The sequence below is a fragment of the Pseudophryne corroboree genome, chromosome 4, assembly GCF_028390025.1.
Source record: "Pseudophryne corroboree isolate aPseCor3 chromosome 4, aPseCor3.hap2, whole genome shotgun sequence".
NCBI classification, from domain to species: Eukaryota; Metazoa; Chordata; class Amphibia; order Anura; family Myobatrachidae; genus Pseudophryne; species Pseudophryne corroboree.
This window is the reverse complement of record NC_086447.1, coordinates 113,435,310-113,452,362: the sequence shown is the minus strand read 5'-3', so window position 1 is coordinate 113,452,362 and position 17,053 is coordinate 113,435,310. Positions and strand designations below refer to the sequence as shown.

Below are 17,053 nucleotides of genomic sequence, written 5' to 3'. Positions count from 1 at the left end.
ATAACCTAGAGATACCGCTTCTTGCACCCAGGCATCTGTTTGTAGACTGCTACCAGATCTGTGCAAACAGAAGAAGTCGGCCCCTTATCCTTTTGGGATCCCCAGAAAAATGCCCGCACCATCATGCTGATGGCTTATCCTCTGGTTTGGAAGCTGGCCCCCTGGTTGCCTTTGCTTCTTAGCCTTACCAAACTTATTGTATTGGGGCTGCTACGTTCCTTTATGACCGACAAGGCCGAAACCGGACCCCTAGGTTTGGGGTTATATGTGGAAGGAAACGTGACCTTCTTGGAGTCTGTTTCTGACTCCAGAATATCTGTTAACTCCTTCCCAAACAGAAACCTTCAGCCGAAGGCAAAGTTTCCAGAACCTTCTTTGATTCTGAATCAGCTTTCCATGTATGTAAGCAAGCAAAACTGCTCTGCGAGCAGCTATTGTTAATGCTGATGCCCTAGAACATTAGTGTCCATATGAGCTATATGGGATTCTTGCTCCCTTGCAGGCGCTGAAATCCTGTCTTCCAGTACCTAAGCCCAGGGTACCTACAGCACCTGGTATTCCAAGGTGGTCTCCCATCCAAGAACTAACCAGGCCCAACACTGCTTAGCTTCCAAGATCTAGTGAGATTGTGCCTATCCAGTGTGGTGTGGCTGTAGATTGCAAGGTGAAGTCATGGCTGGCCTTATAACTGCCCCAGACAGAGACAATATGGTTTTCAGAAAACCATCCCTCTTCTGATGTGGACGGCAAAGGCCATATAGATTTTCGCACTATCAATGATATGCGTATCTACTTTAGGAGGCACTTCCTATTTTTAAACAGTCCCCAGCTGGAAAAGGATATTTGGAATCCCATTTACTGGGAACCTATATTCCTTATTGGGTATAGCCCAAACCTTTTCCATGATTTCCATTAGCTGCTGGGGTCCCCCATGAGGAGGCCCTATTTTTTGGGACGTTTAAACATAGGTACCTTATTTTTAACATAGGCTCTGCTGATCCTCTGAGGACAGAAAGGCCTTTACTGCTCTCATTAATTCAGCTATATTCACTGAGCTGATACCCTCTACCTGTTCTTTGTATGTCAAAGTAGAGTATGTAGAGCTTACATCGTCTGATGAATCATCATGTGTAGCCTGTGCAGTTGATGATTTATTTACACTCAGTTTATCAGCTTGTTTTATTGGAAAAGCTGTTGGGGTTACCGTAGATAGAGAGCTGCATGTATGGGTTAATAGTGAACCCTATTCCTGGTATTGACGCTGTAGGAATTAACCTTTCAGCTATACTGGACATGGTCTGTGCAAACATCACCCAAGGGGGATCTATCTGTACTTGACGTAGATCAGGGATCTGCCTTGTATTATGCTGAACAGCAAACCATTTTACACATAAACCATCCTGTACCAGATCAGAGAAGATAACAGTTTTTGCAAGACAACATGATGAGTGTTGGTATTCCTGTAAGTGTACTCTCGTCACCTTTGCCGCTCTTAGACATGATAAATAATCAGCACTTACACAATGTACTGCACAATTTGTGACTGTAACCACTTTATCGTTCTAAAGTGATATCAATCTAACTCTTACCCATGCACCCGCATTGAGGATCAGAAGTCCAACTGACAAACATATATAAAGTCAGCAATCACACTAGCAGTCAGTCACATGTTATATATTAGTCATGAGCACATAATCAACTACAAACACATTTTAAAGTATGTAAGAGTACATATTACTGAATCCTGTTTTATACAGATCTTAACGTATTCAGACGCAAAGCGAAGAAAACCACAGTAATGTATACAGACTCATATGTAATAAGCACTTAAATTTTAACTATTCATACTGACAAAAGTAGACAGAAATTTAGTGCTGTGTAACCTGTACTCAGTAGAGTGGGATACAGGGAGACTCACCTCACTTCCAAGATCGATCAATACGTTAGCGAACGCTGAGTGGATCCAGACGCTACTAGTGTACACCGCCGCTCTGGGAACTTTTAGAGAACACAGACGCACTGTGCATACAGACGCACCGACCATACAGACGCCTGTATTGCGACTGGGTATCCTCGCGGTAGCGCTTAGTGAACACGGCCACGGTGGCCTATGCTGCGACCGAGACCCCTCGTGGTAGCGTCTGAGACGGAAGTGAGGCAACAGTTCATGGCGGGAGACTCGTGGAAACTAGTCATGAACTGGAAGAGGGGCGACCAGGAGATGTTCTAACTCCCTATCGCTGACATCAACCCTAGGGATCACAGCCTCATACTATTCCTGGTGCCTTATGATCCCTAAGGCCTAGCGCTGGAGCACCCGTGGTGGTGGCGCATCAGCTACAGTTTCTGTTTGGTAGTCTCCTTCCAATACAGAGAGGCTGTGTCCGTATTCCCCGACTACGGGGAACCGATGCCTTACCTTCTCCCCGTTCTCCGGCCACAGCCTGGTAACGTCTGCTGGACCTGCTAGTATATCCTGCCCAGACGCCCGCCGAGAAAGCACTGTACCGTGGGTAAGTGTTGTTGCGACCTGGTGGAGAGTTGTTGGATCGACTCTTTCCAATATGCGTATAGGACGCTGTTAAGAAAGATCGCCCAAAAACATAGTAAGACTATAAAAATAAAACATGAAAGCTTAGGGCTGCCATAGAACAGCAGCCCTCTGACGATGGTTCGGCTCCTGCCGCACCAAACAAAAAACTGATTTGCCTGAGCCAGTGGGCGGTGATATATGGACGGGCCCATTACATCCTGGGAGGCCTGAAAGCTTGTGATCGTTTGGTGCCAATCCGCTGTCACTGCATCATATCCCATTGTTATCCTGTGGATAACCTGTGGACCCTGCCGGAGAACCTAACGTTTCTCCTTTAACCCTTAGTATACCAAGGGGGGTCTTCTGAGGACCCCAGAATGCTATTTTTTTGTGATCCTGCCGTATCTATAAAAACTATTTTACTCCTGATTTTTCTTTGTGTCCCGCATTGGATTAAGATAAATACTGTGTAATTAGGCTTATAAAATGTTCTTTAAAAAAAACGTAAATAATAAAAAACACTATACTACGTTACAAATGCAGAATGTTTTATATGTGAGAAAATAAGATTTTACTTACCGATAAATCTATTTCTCGTAGTCCGTAGTGGATGCTGGGGACTCCGTCAGGACCATGGGGAATAGCGGCTCCGCAGGAGACAGGGCACAAAACTAAAGCTTTAGGATCAGGTGGTGTGTACTGGCTCCTCCCCCTATGACCCTCCTCCAAGCCTCAGTTAGGATACTGTGACCGGACGAGCGTACACAATAAGGAAGGATATTGAATCCCGGGTAAGACTCATACCAGCCACACCAATCACACCGTATAACTTGTGATCTAAACCCAGTTAACAGTATGACAAACGTAGGAGCCTCTGAACAGACGGCTCACAACAAATAACAACCCGATTTTTTTGTAACAATAACTATGTACAAGTATTGCAGACAATCCGCACTTGGGATGGGCGCCCAGCATCCACTACGGACTACGAGAAATAGATTTATCGGTAAGTAAAATCTTATTTTCTCTGACATCCTAAGTGGATGCTGGGGACTCCGTCAGGACCATGGGGATTATACCAAAGCTCCCAAACGGGCGGGAGAGTGCGGATGACTCTGCAGCACCGAATGAGAGAACTCCAGGTCCTCTTTAGCCAGGGTATCAAATTTGTAGAATTTTACAAACGTGTTCTCCCCCGACCACGTAGCTGCTCGGCAGAGTAGTAATGCCGAGACCCCTCGGGCAGCCGCCCAGGATGAGCCCACCTTCCTTGTGGAATGGGCCTTGACAGATTTAGGCTGTGGCAGGCCTGCCACAGAATGTGCAAGTTGAATTGTGCTACAAATCCAACGAGCAATCGTCTGCTTAGAAGCAGGAGCACCCAGCTTGTTGGGTGCATACAGTATAAACAGCGAGTCAGATTTTCTGACTCCAGCCGTCCTTGAAATGTATATTTTCAATGCCCTGACAACGTCCAGCAACTTGGAATCTTCCAAATCGCTAGTAGCCGCAGGCACCACAATAGGCTGGTTCAGGTGAAACGCTGACACCACCTTAGGCAGAAACTGAGGACGCGTCCGCAGTTCTGCCCTGTCCGAATGGAAAATCAGATATGGGCTCTTATACGATAAAGCCGCCAATTCTGATACTCTCCTGGCTGAAGCCAGGGCCAGTAGCATGGTTACTTTCCAAGTAAGATATTTCAAATCCACCGATTTGAGTGGCTCAAACCAATGGGATTTGAGAAAATCCAAAACTACATTCAGGTCCCACGGAGCCACTGGGGGCACAACCGGGGGCTGTATATGTAGTACTCCTTTTACAAAAGTCTGGACTTCAGGAACTGAAGCCAATTCTTTCTGGAAGAAAATCGACAGGGCCGAAATTTGAACCTTAATGGACCCCAATTTGAGGCCCATAGACAATCCTGTTTGCAGGAAATGTAGGAATCGACCCAGTTGAAATTCCTCCGTGGGGGCCTTCCTGGCCTCACACCACGCAACATATTTTCTCCAAATGCGGTGATAATGTTGTGCAGTCACCTCCTTCCTGGCTTTAACCAGTGTAGGAATGACCTCTTCTGGAATGCCTTTTTCCTTTAGAATTCGGCGTTCAACCGCCATGCCGTCAAACGCAGCCGCGGTAAGTCTTGGAATAAACACGGTCCCTGCTGAATCAGGTCCCGTCTTAGAGGTAGACGCCACGGATTTTCCGTGAGCATCTCCTGAAGTTCCGGGTACCAAGTTCTTCTTGGCCAATCCGGAGCCACGAGTATCGTTCTTACTCCCCTTTGCCGTATAATTCTCAGTACTTTGGGTATGAGAGGCAGAGGAGGAAACACATACACTGACTGGTACACCCACGGTGTTACCAGAGCGTCCACAGCTATTGCCTGAGGGTCTCTTGACCTGGCGCAATACCTGTCCAGTTTTTTGTTGAGGCGAGACGCCATCATATCCACCTTTGGTTTTTCCCAACGGTTCACAATCATGTGTAAGACTTCTGGATGAAGTCCCCACTCTCCCGGGTGTAGATCGTGTCTGCTGAGGAAGTCTGCTTCCCAGTTGTCTACTCCCGGAATGAACACTGCTGACAGTGCTATCACATGATCTTCCGCCCAGCGAAGAATCCTTGCAGCTTCTGCCATTGCTCTCCTGCTTCTTGTGCCGCCCTGTCTGTTTACGTGGGCGACTGCCGTGATGTTGTCCGACTGGATCAACACCGGCTGACCCTGAAGCAGGGGTTTTGCCAGGCTTAGAGCATTGTAAATTGCTCTTAGCTCCAGTATATTTATATGAAGAGACATCTCCAGGCTTGACCATACTCCCTGGAAGTTTCTTCCCTGTGTGACCGCTCCCCAGCCTCTCAGACTGGCATCCGTGGTCACCAGGACCCAGTCCTGTATGCCGAATCTGCGGCCCTCTAACAGATGAGCACTCTGCAACCACCACAGAAGAGACACCCTTGTCCGTGGCGATAAGGTTATCCGCTGATGCATCTGCAGATGCGATCCGGACCATTTGTCCAGCAGATCCCACTGAAAAGTTCGTGCGTGGAATCTGCCGAATGGAATTGCTTCGTAAGAAGCCACCATCTTTCCCAGGACTCTTGTGCATTGATGCACAGACACTTTTCCTGGTTTTAGGAGGTTCCTGACAAGTTCGGATAACTCCTTGGCTTTCTCCTCCGGAAGAAACACCTTTTTCTGAACCGTGTCCAGAATCATTCCCAGGAACAGCAGACGTGTTGTCGGGGTCAACTGAGATTTTGGAAAATTCAGAATCCACCCGTGTTGTTGCAGCACTACTTGGGTTAGTGCTACTCCGTCCTCCAGCTGTTCTCTGGACCTTGCCCTTTTCAGGAGATCGTCCAAGTAAGGGTTAATTAATACGCCTCTTCTTCGCAGAAGAATCATCATTTCGGCCATTACCTTGGTAAAGACCCGAGGCGCCGTGGACAATCCAAACGGCAGCGTCTGAAACTGATAATGACAGTTTTGCACTACGAACCTGAGGTACCCTTGATGTGAAGGGCAAATTGGGACATGCAGGTAAGCATCCTTTATGTCCAGGGACACCATAAAGTCCCCTTCTTCCAGATTCGCTATCACTGCTCTGAGTGATTCCATCTTGAACTTGAATTTTTGTATGTACAGGTTCAAAGATTTCAGATTTAGAATAGGTCTTACCGAGCCGTCCGGCTTCGGTACCACAAATAGCGTGGAGTAATACCCCTTTCCCTGTTGTAGGAGGGGTACCTTGACTATCACCTGCTGAGAAAACAGCTTGTGAATGGCTTCCAATACCGTCGCCCTGTCTGAGGGAGACGTTGGCAAAGCAGACTTTAGGAACCGGCGAGGGGGAGACTTCTCGAATTCCAACCTGTAACCCTGAGATACTACCTGCAGGATCCAAGGGTCCACCTGTGAGCAAGCCCACTGTGCGCTGAAATTCCTGAGTCGACCCCCCACCGCTCCTGAGTCCGCTTGTACAGCCCCAGCGTCATGCTGAGGGCTTTGCAGAACCCTGAGAGGGCTTCTGTTCCTGGGCAGGGGCTGCTTGCTGCCCTCTCTTACCCCTTCCTCTGCCCCGGGGCAGATATGACTGTCCTTTTGCCCTCTTGTTCTTATAAGACCGAAAGGACTGCGGCTGAAAAGACGGTGTCTTTTTCTGTTGGGAGGGGGTCTGAGGTAAAAAGGTGGATTTTCCGGCAGTTGCCGTGGCCACCAGATCCGATAGACCTACGCCAAATAATTCTTCCCCTTTATACGGCAATACTTCCATATGTCGTTTGGAATCCGCATCACCTGACCACTGTCGCGTCCATAAACTTCTTCTGGCAGATATGGACATCGCACTTACTCTCGATGCCAGAGTGCAAATATCCCTCTGAGCATCTCGCATATAAAGAAAAGCATCCTTTAATTGCTCTATAGTCAATAAAATACTGTCCCTATCCAGGGTATCAATATTTTCAGTCAGGGAATCCGACCAGACCACCCCAGCACTGCACATCCAGGCTGAGGCGATGGCTGGTCGCAGTATAACACCAGTATGTGTGTATATACTCTTTAGGGTAGTTTCCAGCCTCCTATCAGCTGGATCCTTGAGGGCGGCCGTATCAGGAGACGGTAACGCCACTTGTTTTGATAAGCGTGTGAGCGCCTTATCCACCCTAGGGGGTGTTTCCCAGCGCGCCCTAACCTCTGGCGGGAAAGGGTATAATGCCAATAACTTTTTTGAAATTAGCACTTTTCTATCTGGGTTAACCCACGCTTCATCACATACATCGTTCAATTCCTCTGATTCAGGAAAAACTACAGGTAGTTTTTTCACCCCCCACATAATACCCCTTTTTGTGGTACTTGCAGTATCAGAGATATGCAAAGCCTCCTTCATTGCCGTGATCATATAACGTGTGGCTCTACTTGAAAATACGATTGTTTCTTCACCGTCGACACTAGATTCAGTGTCCGTGTCTGGGTCTGTGTCGACCGACTGAGGTAGAGGGCGTTTTACAGCCCCTGACGGTGTCTGAGACGCCTGGGCAGGTACCAACTGGTTTTCCGGCCGTCTCATGTCGTCAACTGATTTTTGTAATGTGCTGACATTATCACGTAATTCCATAAACAAAGCCATCCATTCCGGTGTCGACTCCCTGGGGGGTGACATCACCATTACCGGCAATTGCTCTGCCTCCACACCAACATCGTCCTCATACATGTCGACACACACATACCGACACACAGCAGACACACAGGGAATGCTCTTATCGAAGACAGGACCCCACTAGCCCTTTGGGGAGACAGAGGGAGAGTTTGCCAGCACACACCCAAGCGCTATAATATATATGGGAACAACCTTATATAAGTGTTGTATCCTTATAGCAGCTTAAATATATAAAATATCGCCATAAAAAGTGCCCCCCCTCTCTGTTTTACCCTGTTTCTGTAGTGCAGTGCAGGGGAGAGTCCTGGGAGTCTTCCTCACAGCGGAGCTGAGCAGGAAAATGGCGCTGTGTGCTGAGGAGAATAAGCCCCGCCCCCTATTCCGGCGGGCTTTTCTCCCGTAGTTTGTAATATCTGGCAGGGGTTAAATACATCCATATAGCCTCAAGGGCTATATGTGATGTATTTTTTAGCCATAAAAGGTATTTACATTGCTGCCCAGGGCGCCCCCAGCAGCGCCCTGCACCCTCCGTGACCGTTGGTGAGAAGTGTGTGACAAACAATGGCGCACAGCTGCAGTGCTGTGCGCTACCTTCAAGAAGACTGAAGAGCCTTCTGCCGCCGGTTTCTGGACCTTCAATCTTCAGCATCTGCAAGGGGGGTCGGCGGCGCGGCTCCGGGACGAACCCCAGGGTGAGACCTGTGTTCCGACTCCCTCTGGAGCTAATGGTGTCCAGTAGCCCAAGAAGCCAATCCATCCTGCACGCAGGTGAGTTGAACTTCTCTCCCCTAAGTCCCTCGATGCAGTGAGCCTGTTGCCAGCAGGACTCACTGAAAATAATAAACCTAAAAACTTTTTCTAAGCAGCTCCTTAAGAGAGCCACCTAGATTGCACCCTGCTCGGACGGGCACAAAAACCTAACTGAGGCTTGGAGGAGGGTCATAGGGGGAGGAGCCAGTACACACCACCTGATCCTAAAGCTTTAGTTTTGTGCCCTGTCTCCTGCGGAGCCGCTATTCCCCATGGTCCTGACGGAGTCCCCAGCATCCACTTAGGACGTCAGAGAAACACAGGAAAACAACCACCGCTGTGACATGTGCTAAGGACTGTAGCGATGGCAACACATGAATAGTGATGTATTGTTACCATAGTCAAATGACATAACCTTTTTACAAGAATATACAGTATCCACTCGGATGTAAAAATGTACACACTGTAATGAAGAATATACGGCTTTTATTGGCTAACTCTTGAAATAAATAAACAAAATATTTTATGCTAACTGTCGTACCCTTACTAGAACGTATCCCTTCAGAAACCCCAAAAACATAATTTTAGTAATTTACCGCATCAAACAGTTGAGAATTTAGACAAAAAAACGTGAGGTCCTCTGAAGGCCCCAGCTTGGTAAAGTATGTTGATGAGGTAAGCTTGGTATATTAAGGGTTAAGATTTTTTTTTCATAATGAATATTCCCCCAAGTCTCACACAGCTCCGTTTGCACCCGTATTTGGAATGCAAATATATTGCTGTCTTCATGCTTCTAATAGTACTACTCACACCTACAGCCATCACATGCTGGGACGCAACTCTGATTACATGCCCATGTCACTCCACAAGATGGTTCTCTAACGTGTGTTTGCAATGTAGCCACTGTGATATGTTCATTGCATGGACTGAGAGAAGTAAAGATCCGTCTGCCCCGAGATACACAAAGATGCGTATATTTACTACCATGGTGTGCCCATAACTGGGGTGTGGGTCTAGGGGGCATACACCGCACATCCTGCACCTGTACAGTATATATACCTTGCTGCCAAACACCGCGGAAAATGGGAAAACGTAGGCTGTCAGTGGTGATCTAGTTATCTTTTGAACATATTTACAAGATCAATAATGATGAGGTAAATTTCAGTCAGAAATTAATATTTTCATGTAAATTTACTAAAAAGCTCTCACCAGGAAACAGGCTCCAATAAGAACCCACTCTATGGGTGTCGTGGACACCCACAGAGGGAGAATATGTCAGGATTGTGCCAGTTGGTATTCCGGTGTCGGGATTCTGTCCGCCGGGATCTTGATCGCATCCCCAGCATGTCCTGCCACCGTTTTGCTATTAGGGTATGCTGGGATGTGAGAGCCACAGGTTGGCCAGACCTGGTGTAAAGGCGTCAGACTGCTGCCTAGTTTGGTCCCCTGCGCATGTATGACTGTAGGCCCTGCTAATTCTAAACTAAATCAAGTACTTTACAATTAACAAGATAAATTCACCCAACTCCCCCCTGCCTCCAAGTTCTTTGTAATAAGCACTGGCATTAAAGGTGGCCCTCCACTGTGTCACTACATAGGTGATTGCGATCACGTGACTTCATTTCATGTGACCGGACCTCAGTATAGACAAACACTAATTGCTATTATTAAATAGTTTATTTCTACTAAAAAGTAATCAAATCAATATCAGAAGCTTGTCTTAAGGTTCTACATATAAATAGTATTGCCTCATTTCAAATGATCTTATACTTTACGGTGTTGGATGGATAATTATGTTAAGAGCTATTAAAGATGTGGGACTAATTAAACCATTAAGGGGATATATAAACAGCTCCCAGGACAGACCAATCCACACTTCTGAAGAAGCTGGATGTACACTGCTCAAAAAAATAAAGGGAACACTTAACAACACAATGTAACTCCAAGTCAATCGCACTTCTGTGAAATCAAACTGTCCACTTAGGAAGCAACACTGATTGACATCAATTTCACATGCTGTTGTGCAAATGGAATAGACAACAGGTGGGAATTATAGGCAATTAGCAAGACACCCCCAATAAAGGAGTTGTTCTGCAGGTGGTGACTACAGACCACTTCTCAGCTCCTATGCTTTCTGGCTGATGTTTTGGTCACTTTTGATAGCTGGCGGTGCTTTCACTCTAGTGGTAGCATGAGACGGAGTCTACAACCCACACAAGTGGCTCAGGTAGTGCAGCTCATCCAGGATGGCACATCAATGCGAGCTGTGGCAAGAAGGTTTGCTGTGTCTGTCAGCGTAGTGTCCAGAGCATGGAGGCGCTACCAGGAGACAGGCCAGTACATCAGGAGACGTGGAGGAGGCCGTAGGAGAGCAACAACCCAGCAGCAGGACAGCTACCGCCGCCTTTGTGCAAGGAGGAACAGGAGGAGCACTGCCAGAGACATGCAAAATGACCTCCAGCAAGCCACAAATGTGCATGTGTCTACTCAAACGATCAGAAACAGACTCTAGGAGGGTGGTATGAGGGCCCGACGTCCACAGGTCGGGGTTGTGATTACAGCCCAACACCGTGCAGGACGTTTGGCATTTGCCAGAGAACACCAAGATTGGCAAATTCACCACTGGCGCCCTGTGCTCTTCACAGATGAAAGCATGTATTATATTATTAATTACTAATAACAAACGATGCGACCGGTCAGAAACGCACCCATCGGCCCCTGTGCATCCTTGCTCCCTCCCCCAGTGCCTGCCGTGCAGCTCATCGCTGTTGATCAGGCAACCCGTTGCGGCCCCCCCCCCCCCCCCCAAACTAGCAGCTGCAGAGAGGAGCGGGGAACTGTAGAAGTTCTCAGTGTAGCAAGAAGAGAGGAATTATATTATTGGAAAAGATTTGTGGAAATTTTGCAGCCGTTTCATTTGATGGAATACACCATGAGTCCAGCAGATCTACTTTGCTAAAGGCTACATTCAGAGCGATCCACTCTGTAGTGCTTGGGAATCACATAAAATGACCAGAAAGAAGCTCTGCAAATTTATTTGAAAGAAACACATGTTATAATGATTATTTTGATACTCTAGGGATAAAAAGAACAACCTTTGGATAGGCGTTAGACCCGGGGGGAATCTTAGCATAGAGTCATAATATTCGGTTCAGAATGTCTTAATTTTGTCTAGAAAGATTCTTGCATGCAATGGTTTGTTTCTAGCCTACCTTGAGCTGATGTGATTGAATTCAGGACCACCACTGGGGGGATGGGGGTAGAACCTAGGCCCAGACACTCTTACAGAGAATGGTGGGGGGGCAGACCCACTCCTATGGCCGACCCACTACTACCATGGGTAAAGTGAGACAGGGCCCTGGACCACCCGCATGCAATAAAGTTTGTTTTATTTGCTAACTGGTGTGCAAGACATTATGCTGCGAGAGGAGCAGTCAAAACAGAAGAAGGTGAGTATCATAACATGTGGATCTGGGGGCTGTTTGGGCTGAAAAGAGTGAGACAGAAGGGGGCTGCAAATTACAGAGCGCAGGGCTGAAGAGATAGGATGGGTCTGGAAACGATAGTGTGAAAGGCTGGAGAGACAGAAGGGGGCTGAAAACTTCAGAATCCAAGCTGGAAAGGCAGAAGGGGGCTGGTGCTGTACAGCAAGGTTCTAAAACAAGAGATAAGGAAGTGGTGATGGGGGTGGGGTGGGGGGTAATGCAACACTGTTGCAATCAAATCAGTATTTCAAATTAAGTATTTAATTGCAAGCCAAATTTACATTCCCCCCCCCACCAATGGATAGGCTTTTCCTATTCAGTTGGCTGTGAGAAATTCAGCCACGGTAGGAATTAACAGATACAAAGTTTGGACCACCCCCCACCACTGACTAATTAGACAATTATGATTATTTAATTAGCTTTGTTAGGGTAAAAAAAAAATTGGCCTCAAATTACCCTAAATTCAACTCAATTTGTTTTTCATGCACCCCAAATTTAATCTAAGTATTTATTTAAATTTTGAATTTTTTTTAAGTGGCCTCAAATTACCCCAAAATCATATTTTTAATTTTATTTGTATGTAAATGAAAAAATCAAACTTACCATTTTTTTACATTTTCTTTTTTTAAAATGTACAACTTAGCCATTTTAAAAATTTTTAAAGCTCAAAAATATTTTTTCTTTGGGATAGTAATTATAACTATTACTGTTATTTAATTAAAAAAAATATTTTGGGGTACAGGCTGATTTGCATATTTTTTGGGGGGGGGTATTTTTTACGTTGATTATTACGGGAAAAATTACTGCAACCAATTTTTTCAATTGGATATTTATTAACCGTCTATTATATAGTGCAGCATATTAATATTGCGCTTTACAATTGGAAACAGAACAAACTTGGTAATAACAGTCAGACATAGAGGAAGGAAGGCTCTGCTCACAAGCATACAATCTATAGGGAGAATAGGCACTGATACACAAGGACAGGTGCTATCAATACAAAATGGTTCAGCCAGATTGCAAAGGGCTGTATGATATAGGGGGTCATTCTGAGCCGTTCGCACGCTGAAGTTTTTTGCAGCCGTACGAACAGTTCACAATTGCGCATGCGCGCGGGCGGCAATGCGCAGGCGCATTGACGGCCTTCGCCAGGCAGTGACAAGAACAGCGAAGGAAGCTACCGCAGTGGCAAGCGCAAGAAGATTGACAGCAGGAAAGCGGATCTGGGTGGCAACTGACCGTTTTCTGGGAGTGGTGAGGAAACGCAGGCATGTCAAGGCGTTTGCAGGGCAGGTGTCTTGACATAAATTCCGGGACGTGACAGGCTGAAGTGATCGCAGAAGCTGAGTAAGTACAGAGCTACTCAGAAACTACACAAAACTTTTTTGCCCCGCTCCCCTGTGCATGCGATCGCACACTCGCTTAGATAAAATACACTCCCCCCTAGGCGGCGTCTATCTGATCGCAAGCGCTGCAAAAAGGTGCAGCATGCGATCAACTCGAAATGACCCCCATAGTCACACAGCAATGTTGGCCAGGGGTAAGGAGGATGTGAAGTGAATAAATACAAAATATGTGATGTGTGGACTATTGAGGGGATGTAGGTTACGTGAGCGGTTCTGGAATTTGACAGCTTTGCCTGAAGAGGGTAGTTTTCAGTGAACGCTTGAAGGGTTGGATACTAGAGGAGAGTCTAATTATGCGTAGGAGCCCGAGGAATGTCTGCAATCGTGCATGGGAGCAAGTACTGTAAATAAGTGTGAATGAGAGACGCAGATCTTGTGCAAAGTGGAGAAAACAAATTGGGTGATATTTTGAGATAAAAGAAGAGATGTACATAGGTGTAGTTTGGTTAATAGCTTTGTGTGTAAGCAAATGTATTTTATATTTAATATGGTACAAAACAGGCAGACAATGGAGGGAGTAAGAGCAGATCAGCAGATGAGAAACGGTTACCGAGCAAGATGATCCCTTCAGTTGCATTCAGAATGGATTGTAGTGGTAAGAGCCTGTTATTGGTAAGACCAGTAAGGAGACATCTGCAATAATCAATGCGGGAGATAATGAGAGCATGGACTAAAGTTCTTGCAGTGTCTTGTGTAAGGTATGTTCATATTTTTGATATTTTTCTTTGGGCAGCATTGAAATTGAGAGCGAGCATTTCTGCATTAATGAAAAACACCAGAGTTTAATTTTTCCGCAAAAATCTCACAGGTAATTGTATATGCCCCTTAAAACATTTCTCCACTAGAGTTCCCAACACCAAAATAAGGTTACTCTTCAAAAATGGAAGTTCAGTTAACCCTCTAATGTTTACAATGGATTTCATAAATCTTTTAAAATCAGACTCGCTGGAAACGTCAATGTGTGATCTGTGATTTCAGGGCATTAAGTTTAAAGAAAGAGGAAGGCGTTAAAATATCCCAACTTGTGTACAACAGAGATAATTAATTTAATATACATGAACTACATTTGCGAGCATGCTATTTGTGCCATCTTCTTAGTGCAAATTGTCATATAAAGGAGAGCAGGGCTTCTTTCTACCCTGCCTTGCCAAACTCTCCACCCTCAATCTTCTGCTCAATTCCACACAATCCGCCTCTTGATTACAGCTTATACTACCGGGATGCGTTTAATTTGCAGGCTGTCGGCATCCCGGCAGTCAGGATACCGACGCCAGAATCCCTACAGCCGGCAATGATTCCAACCGGAAACCCGGCACACCAGGGCTATTGCCACTCGTGGGTGTCCATGACACTCGTGGAGTGGGAATAGAACCTGTGGCACAGGCGATCGCAAGGAGATTGACAGGAAGAGGGTGTTTGTGGGTGTTAACTGACCATATTCAGGGAGCGTCTGGAGAAACGTTGGCGTGTCCATGCGTTAACAGGGAGGGTTCCTGACGTCAATTCCGGTCCCGGACAGGCTGATGTGATCGCAGCAGCTGAGTAAGTCCTGGGCTGCGCAGAGACTGCACAAAATCAGTTTGTAGCATCCTGCACTCCCCAATCACTTTAAAATATATGCACATATATGCAGAGAATCTATGGGGCATTGCCAAGAGAAAGATGAGAGACATGAGACCGAACAATGCAGAAGAGCTGAAGGCCGCTATTGAAGCATCCTGGTCTTCCATAACACCTCAGCAGTGCCCCAGGCTGATAGAATCCATGCCACACCGCATTGAGGCAGTTATTCATGCAAAAGAGGCCCAAACCAAGTACTAAGTGCATGATTACACTTTTCAGAGGGACAATATTTCTGTATTTAAAATCCTTTTTTATTGATTTTATGCAATATTCTATTTTTCTGAGATTTGGGATTTTCTTATTCTGTAAACCATAATCATCAAAATTATAACAAAGGCTAGACATAGCTCACTTTGCATGTAATGAGTCTATATAATATATTAGTTTCACCTTTTAAGTTGAATTACTGAAATAAATTAACTTTTGCACTATATTCTTATTTTCTGAGTTTCACCTGTAGTTCCTATATGAAGTAACACAAGTTATTTGTGTTCTTTTACTGATTAAACACATTTGGGAATTCCTATATAAAACACAAAATAATCTTTATTTTTTTTTTTACATCTAACTACTTCCATAACAAAGTCCTTTGCTTGGTGAATTGAAAGATGTGTTCTTGTTTTATCCAACATGTAGAGAGCAATTTTCATTAAATTCAACTTAAGGCAATGAAGAGGTGCTCAGTCCTGCCCAGTTGCATAAGAGCCATGAAAACAGATTTGTACCAGATCTGAGCTGCATGAACAGAGCATGTGGTTCAGATGTGGTTGTTCTTGGTGCTGCTGCTATCTTTTGTCGCACGCAATTGCGGTTATATGCTAATATGGCCGGAAACTAACTGTAGGGATACCCACTGCTGTTGGATCATTTCCATCCAACAGCGTATAATCGCTGGTACATCATTACAATGGTCGCAGAGTCTGAGTGCCTCTGAAGACGCGCAGGCCGAGCTGCTCTCCCAGGATGCAGAAGGCTCTCCAGTAGCAAGTACGATTGTAATTGCTAATTTATGCATGACCAAAACATGGCCATAACAACCCAGCATTTGGACGACCACTCCCCGTTACTTCCCCCAAGTACTGACTACCTGCCACTCCCTCTGTGACTAATTCCTTGTTGGGACTGCTACAGCAATTCATTCGCTGCACGTATGCACTGCGGCTCATATGCATGCACAGTAGGAAAACATCGACCCATATGCCGCTTTGTGACCGCATCTGAATTAGGCCCACTACGCTCCTATAGGTGTATGCAATTGGTGTCTGATTTCCCGACTTGTCGGAAAAACGTCAGTTTCTGACTTTTTTAGGACGAATCCGGATTCGACCTATTCAAGTCAAGTGCCGTTTTTCTGACAAGTCGGAAAACACGTGGCTTGGCGCATTAGCTATGAATCCACGTATTTTGACAAATTTGTGGGCATTTTCCACAGGTTTTTGGCCCATTTTCGACAAAGCCGATCAGGCTTTAAAAAAAGTTGGATCGGCATTGCCGAAAACGGGCTAAACCTGTCCAACGCCTGGAAATTGAATAGTGCAGTGTCGGATCCTCTCCGTCGGAGAGGAACCGACACCAACTGAATACACCTACTACTCTGTTGCAAAAGCCACTCTACAGACTCTATGTTACCCCTCCGTATGGGCTATGAGCTTGAGTTACTATTTTCACTGTAGATATTTTACTTCTGGATGTGGTTAGTAACAGAAATCCCACTTCCACCAATGAAAATACAAAAAAAAAAAAAAAAAACAAACAAAACACACAAACAAACAAACAAACAAACAAACACAAACGTAATAAATGGTGTACCATTTTTATTTCTATTTCACACAAAGTTTTATACAAAAAAAAATAAAAATCATTGCAATACCCCTCTCACTATCAAGGCTTTAAATAACATTTTTTGCGTTTAAGCTATTTTATTACTCTATAAAATTTGGAAATAATCCAGTAATATTCTTTAATACTGACAATACGATCTTGATTCTTTTATATGCTTTCTCTTCTTTCTTTCCCATATGTATTAATAGTGTTTGTTAGTTATATTCAAAGCAGCAGTCACTTCGGTGTTTTTAGGTTTTCATAGAC

The 17,053-nt window shown here is 45.4% G+C and overlaps 1 pseudogene; it reads right to left on the bottom strand.

Moving 5' to 3' along the window:
- Window positions 1-539: 539 nt before the first annotated feature.
- LOC134913117 (5S ribosomal RNA) lies at window positions 540-658 on the bottom strand (annotated as a pseudogene).
- Window positions 659-17,053: the final 16,395 nt, after the last annotated feature.